The sequence below is a fragment of the Archocentrus centrarchus genome, chromosome 15 (genome assembly GCF_007364275.1).
Source record: "Archocentrus centrarchus isolate MPI-CPG fArcCen1 chromosome 15, fArcCen1, whole genome shotgun sequence".
Taxonomy (NCBI): Eukaryota; Metazoa; Chordata; class Actinopteri; order Cichliformes; family Cichlidae; genus Archocentrus; species Archocentrus centrarchus.
The window spans coordinates 27476421-27484183 of NC_044360.1; positions in this window are offsets into that span (position 1 = coordinate 27476421).

Genomic DNA, 7763 nt, shown 5'->3' on the forward strand with positions numbered 1-7763 from the left:
CCTTGTGGTGCCTGGATTTCCAGGAGCCTTTCAAAGAAGAGCAGTTTTCTGAAGGGCTGTTCTGCAAAGTTATAGGCAGTAAGAAAATACAAGGCCTGGGAGTCATGCGGTGCCTGGAGTTCATGCCAAGATAAGGCAGGCCGATAAGGGCCTCGGCAAATATTTACTGTGTCCTCAGGATTTCATAATGAAGTGTTTATCAGAGTAGAGCCAAAGGGCTGTACAATGTACTGTGGCCCTGCCAAGTAGGATCTGTGTACCTGTGACTCCCTGTGTGTGTGTGTGTGTATGTGTGTGTGGGAAAACCAGTGTGTTTGGCTGGGTGTCACTCAACGAACCTACATATAGGGTTTGAGTGAATGTATTACCGTTCATATATGTTATGTCTGCAAAACATGAACTTTTCCAGTGAAGGATGTGTGCGCAGTCGCGTTCATGTGTGTGTGTGCTGAGGGGTCTTGCCGGCTAATGGGGTCTGGAGCTCCTACAATGAAAGGAAACACTCTCAGACTTGTGATTAAGGCAGGAAGAGTCCGGCTTCCTGGCCGCCACCCATTTCCACCTCTTCTTCGTCCTGCTGTTTTTCCTCCTCCTTCAGCTTCCCTTCTCCCCTGCAGCGGCGGCCCGACGGCTTCTAGAAGTTGCTATTTGTGTTCCGCGCTGCTGCTCTGAGAAGCCGGGCGCTCGTCCTGGTATTGTTTTGGCATGCTCAGCCCAGACCCGGGGTCAAGTGGTAACAGCGTGTAACTTTTTAGACTTTGTTGTAGAATATATGGGTGCCAGATGGGTGGAAGCTTGCCAAATAAAAAACAAAGGTTCTTAATCATTTTTATGTCACAAGCTCCTAATTAGACTCTGATAAGACCTTAACTGCCACGTTTCCCCCCGCAGGTTGATTTCATTATAAAAGTGGAAGATTAAAGCAAAATATATTTCTTTATTTAATGAGATATAATTGCTACTTATAACTGAAGTGAAAGTAAACATTTTCTCATTCTAGCAGGGATCCTCCCTCCACCCTCTCCTCCCACACAGCTCCGGGGCTTGGAGTCACACTGTTGTTGTAAATCAACCCTCAAAAGTCCCCGTTTGTGATTGTCAGCTTTTTGTGACCCTATTCTGATTTCACAATGAAACAATGTGTGCATGTGTCATTGTGTGTGTACGAAACTCCACCCGGGCTGACAGTGCGGCTCAGACGGCTGTCACACTTTCCAGAAGTGCCCAGTTAGAGGTTAAGTTGTTTATCTGGTTATAACTCAGGGTAATATTGAGGCAGATGATATCCGAGTCCTTCTTAAGGCAACGAGAGCGCAGACAAGGGATTCATTCTCTCAGTAATCTGAAGTCCCGTGTGGCCTGTGACTATTTTACATTAAGATAGCAGCATCACAATCATTTTAATGGTACACTGACTAATAATAATGAGATGGACTCCCTTTTCTTTCCTATAAGAAAAGAGCCGTTATAAACCACGTGGAAGTGGCAGTTTGGTGTGGGAGCTACATTTTACATTCACATCTTCATTCAGCATTCAAAGCTTATTTAGAATACCTTTCCTCTGTGAAGGTTGGCCATTTGCCATGCAAGTGATTGCATTTGAAGGTGAAGGCGTGATTTAAAGTTTATCGCGTTAAGATCCGGGTGAAGGCAGCGGCTCTCAAACCGTTTCTTCCTCTCCACAGTTCTTATGAATCAGCAACAATAAAAAAGGATCCAAGTTCGAGTTTTTTTTTTTTTTTTATTCCAAAAAAAAAAAAAAAGTTCATTCATTCATTCCGTTTTCTTGGATGCTCCGAGTAAGCTGCCACGTTGCCAAAAAAGCAAGTAATGTAACTGTGTCATGGGAATGTTGGTGGGAATGGAGGGAAATTTGTGTGTCTTTGTTTAGCGACTGATGCTTGTGTCCTTGAGTCTATAGCAGCTTCATCACATGTAAAGATTACAGAGTGCATGGGAAGACCTTGATTTTCATGCATAAGTAAAATGATAATGTCAGGGGCATAATAGTATGGAAACATCCAGCATGTGTTAATTCAAACTCCCCACTGTTATTACCCACCTGAAGCCAAAATTTGGCTCCCCTCTCTGCAAAGCTTGTCCACAAACACAAACTTGACTTTACTTTCAGGAAGCAGCCTCTGGCTGTACACTCAGATGGAGCGATCTCCCCTGCAGCTGCAGCAGCACAGATGCTGAATAAGGTAATGTTTTTTTTTGTTTTTGTTTTTTTGCCTGGTTGATTTCAAGCCCGGGGATGTGCTGATGTTGAGGGTGAGGGGAAGAAGTGTTTTGGGTGGAGGGAGTTGGGCGAGGCCAGTCAGTCACATTCCGCCTGGCCCACCATGTCCTCCCTTCAATGCATGCCGAGCTGTAAATATTTACAGAGCATCCTGTGAGAGGCCCGAGTGTTTACTGCTAATGCTTGTGGCTCCACATTGAGAGTGTGTATGTATATGAGCAATGCAGAAGAGATGCTTCTCTCAGTCCTCACGCTGTGTGTTTGTCGGATGAGATACTTCCCTTGGTCTCCCCACAGACTGCTAACACTAGCTCCTGGCTCCCGTTCAGGCCTCCGGCTCTGAGCTCCGTCTATGAGTCAACAGCGAGGGCCGAGTACCGCTCTGCTGTTTCTGCAAACGACAGAGACAGAAAGATGGGAGAAGTGTTTGTGCACCTCGCCTTATCCTGTATACAAGGCTGCGGCACTGACATCACGTCTTTGCGGCTGGAACATTCTCATAAAACATGTTTTCTTTACTTCTTTCCCAATGTAAATAATGCAGAGGGTGTAAATACCGTGAAGAACCCGGGGAGCCGTTTGTCAGACAAGTCGGTCTGTGCAAAGATGGAGTCGAGCACGTGGGCAGAGGTTTCACTGTGGCGTTGGTTAATGAGGTACACAGACATGTTAGCCTGGTCGTTGGCTGCTTTTTTTTCTCAGAGGAGATTCTTGGCTGTCCTGTAATCTGCAGGGCAGAAATCCTGACCATAGCACATATTTAAAAATTTAAAAAGTGGTCTTGAACAATGGTTCTCCAGGCTTTCTGAATGTCTTCCAAAGCTTTTCTTTGGACACTGGTTCCTTTTCTTTCTTGTTTGTTTGTTAAGCCCCAGAACGCTGAGCGATGAATCATTCGAGCATAAAAAGGCACCTAACTGAAGGGATGACCCAGTGTTGTGGCTACACATAAAAGGCAACTTAACAAAGAACCATTTTTAATTGTATAATTGTATCTTTATGCGCTCATTTGTTCCAGTTTCTTTTGTTGAATCTTCCAAAAAAAATTCCAACAACAAAATCATTCCCAAAGAGCTATTAGCTGAAAACTTGACACTTCTTGGCATGCTGTGCAGTGTGTCCTTAAAGCACTTGAGGAAACTGGAAAAGTGGAGGACAAAAGAAAAGATGTCAGGCCTGAAAAACTCTCTACAGCAGATGAAGAGCATCTGAAAGTCAAATCCAGCAAAGAGCCGACAGAACCTGAGCGATGCATCCGGCCCTTCAGCTGATTCACCTGCTGTTCACTGAAGCCTCATCAGAAATGGTCTCAGTGGAAGGGTGGCTGTTAAGGAGTCATTCTTAATGAAGGGAAACGGGGAGAAAAGGCTGAAATGACACAAGAACTGGAGTGAAAATCAGCAGCAACGGGTCTGATGGAGGGATGAACCTAAATTTGAAATTTTTGCATCAAATCATTGGTAATATTTACAGAGGAGGTCAGGAGAGGTACAGCAGTGTCTACAGTAAAACATAGTGGAGGCTCTGTCATGGTTTGAGCTGCATTTCAGCCACTGCTGTTGGAGATCTTCTCAAAAATGATGGAATTATGAAGGCAGAAAAGTACCGTCATTTACTGCCAATGCAGTAAAAGGATACCTGGATTGAAACAGACACAGTGGAACACTATGACTCATGAAATGGCCTCCCCAGAGCCGGGACCTCAACATTACTGAAGCAGTGTGGGCTCATCTTCACAAAGAACTGAACAAAAGGCAGCAACATCCAAAGAAGAGCTCTGAATGTCCTTCAGGAAGCCTGGAGAACTATTCCTGAAGGCTGTGAGGAAGAATAAAGGTGATCACACCAAATATTACATTTTTACCTTGTTAGAATTGTACAAACTCAAACAAACCTTTTGCCTTATATACTGTATTTCAAAGTATGATTGCACATGTTTAAGCAAATCACTGCACCAGTCCTGTAAATTTAGACTCGCAGTGATGCTGTGACCAGAGGCCTGAAATTCAGCCTCTTGTAGTGATAATAGTTGAAATATCCATTAGCAAGGCAGAGTGGGCGAACCAAAGGTAAATACACGAGCTATGAGGGATGCTCATAACACACTGCTCAGGTTTATCTCTGCTAAACACAGTGTACACGCAACAGACTGGAGTAGAGCCAAAAAAACAAACACTCCTGCATCAGCAGTGTGCATAATGTAGATATCTGCCTAAGGTTTGCCACAGCTTACATTTGCAACCTTCTTGTCATAAGTAGGAAAGGTTTTGTTTTCTTTCTCATGTGAAAGAAGATGGCACAGCAAGCATCTGTCTGTGGGCTCTCTGTCAGTTAGTGGCTTAGAAAACAGATTTGGGCAGCAGCAGCAGCAGCAGCAGCAGCATATACGCTGAGAGGAAGCTGAGAGCTCTGTACGTGTCATTCACACCACCTGACGAGAACAAGATGTGAAACCCGCACCAAGAGAAAAGGAAGAGAGAGAGAGAGGGGGGCAGGCGTGAAAACCTCAGGCGCTGCTGTTTCAGATGCGCAGCTGTAAAATGTAACGTCCTGACCACTTCTGTAAAGCCCTCAGAACACGCCATGAGGAGGCGAGCTCTGCGAGGGGCAGGGCAGGCCCTGAATGCTGTGTGTGTGTGTGTGTGTGTGTGTGTGTGTGTGCCGACACTATGTGCGCTGCACTTTTTGACCAGCGGTGTCACACACGTGAGATCTCGCTTTGCGGTGGATGAAGCCTCACGGTTAGCGCTGTGGTTTGAGAGGGGGGAGTGAGATTATGGAGTACGGCAATAAGTGGGGAGCTTGACATGAAAATATTTAATGGGAGTGTTTATTTGGAGAGGATGTCGGCAGCCGGCGTGACCCTGAATTCTATCATTGCTGCCTTATTGCTCAGTAAACACTTTGCAGCGTGGAAGAGAATCCCAGAGGTCAGCGTGTGTGCAGGTCTGTGTGAGTCCGTGTGTGGATGTCCGTGCTGCACCGGGTAATTGCATATAATCATCCAAAATGTTTATACTGTACAAATAGCATAACTATGTTGAGTGAGTGGCTGTGTGGGATGGTTGTAGCTGACGATGTGAATGAGCCAGGCCCGCTCGGTGATTACCCAGGCTCAGGGCCAGGCTTAGATTGTTAGGCAGCGACACAGAAGGCCCGCTATCATTCTTTATGAGCACTATACATGGCATCATAAAGACACACTGTATAATGTAGTCATCATGTCTTATGACCTTAGAACTGAGGATATTGCCCTACATTTATTACACTGACTACAAATCATTGTCCCCCGTCACAATTCTCAAACCAATCAATGCCCATAAAGAGCCCACGCAGACAGAACACACAGAAAGGCCCAAGCCAGGCACTGGATTTGAACCCATTACCTTTTTTTTTTTTTTTTTTTTTTTTTGCAGTGAGCAGCAGTGCTAACCATCTCACCACTGTGCCACCCCTCCCAAAAAAGTCTCCTTCTCCAAATTCTCCAAAACAGAGGCTTAGGGTTCGAGTTATTAGACCTCAGAAGGCTGAATACGTGGTACTTACGATCTCGCCCAAGCTAAAATATCACAGGTATTTGACGGATTACCACAAGACACACGTTAATGCATCACCATCTACTCACTGGACCAGCTTGAAAAGATGTTTAGAGTTCATGAAGCTTTCAAATTTTGGTGATCCGTAGAATTTATTATGCTGCCATCAGCATTTAGCACTTGTATCCTCAGGCAGCCGTTTGTATAAATAATGTTTTTTCATGTTAATTTTTATGCATCATTTGGTGTCCTTCAGACAGCGTGAATGCATGAATGCTGGTTGTAGTGCAGATGAAATAATGCATGCAAGGTAGAGAGTTCAGTGCACCTTTGAGGTGTGACCTGCATCTGGCAGACATTTAAAAGGGGGCTAAGGGTCGCTTGTTGCGGATGTGGTTCTGGTAGGGCCATGTGTGTCGCTCTGTGTGTGTATGTGTGGTAACAGTGGAGGAGGGGTGCTGCTCAGTGCTTCTCTTTCTCGATGCAGTGCTCTTACTCACGTCCATATTTCATATCTGTGGCTTTCAAACAAAAGCCATATGTTGATACAATCTGCTGGCCAGCCAAAGGAAATGAGTGTTTGTGCGCTCACTAATGATGTTTCTGTTTCTCTTTCTAATTTGATGCTGTTCTTTTTTTCCACTGAGCTCATTAGGTTGCTTTGTTTCATTTCTCAACATAACCACACATTTCTTCTTCTGTTGGCAGAAAGTTTCATCATAGTCACGTGATGATGAAAGACAAACTTTGTCGAGGCAGACCGTGAGTGTTGCATTCGTTGTTGTGAGCAGATAACGCTGCTGCTGGCCAGAGGTGAGTGTGTGAGCTTTGGTGTTCACCTTAAACGGTGTAACACCACGGCGTACAGACTCAGTGACATCATCCTGCCTCATTAGGAAAATCAAACTCTATTGACGTCCCATAGCAACGCATTACCGAAGGCTGCATTGCTTTGGTTTTTTTAAACCATGCAGTTTAAATGGAGAATCACATAATCACGATCTGTCCCAGAACTAACACGCAACATTTGCCCCTTTCAAACCAAACAGTTCTGGACACTCCCTGAGGGTAACTACCTACCTGGGAGCTCCCCCGAGGAGTGGCGGGTGGTATGTGACCTGCATAGGTACAGAAAAAACTGGACTTTGTGGTTGGTCTTTGACTGCATGTGCTTCATATTTTTTTAGATGTTTTTTCATTTAAAAAAAAAAAAACTAAATTAATTTGGGTCGATTATGTTCAGATGTTTGCATCGGACCTGGCCCAACATCTATCTATCTATCTATCTATCTATCTATCTATCTATCTATCTATCTATCTATCTATCTATCTATCTATCTATCTATCTATCTATCTATCTATCTATCTATCTATCTATCTATCTATCTATCTATCTATCTATCTATCTATGCCAGTGTGTCACTGTTAGTATCTCCGACCTATTTCCACCGTCCTGTATCCGTCCATCCTCTGCCTGTGTGCTGCAGGAGGATGCTGGTTCTGCAGCCGAGCCGGTCCTCCCATCAATGCCTCCTTTAAGGGTCAGAGAAGCAGAGCTTCAGCACAGACCACCTTTATCTAGCACTTTCAGGACACTCATTCATACACTAGAGAGGTGCAGCAACACACACACACACACACACACACACACACACACACACACACACACACACACACACACACACACACACACACACACACACACACACACAGAAAGTGTGCAAAGCCCATGTATGTGTGTATTTGCTTACTCAAACACCATTGGGGAGTGAGAAAACACACCTCCTGCACTCATTTACACACTCTGTATATACATCTGTGTGTACATGTGTGTTTTACATCTGGGACTATGCACACACACACACACACACACACACACACACACACACACACACACACACACACACACACACACACACACACACACACCTTTATTTACTGTAAATAAAGATAGATTTCATTTTATAAACAAACTTGAGTTTATT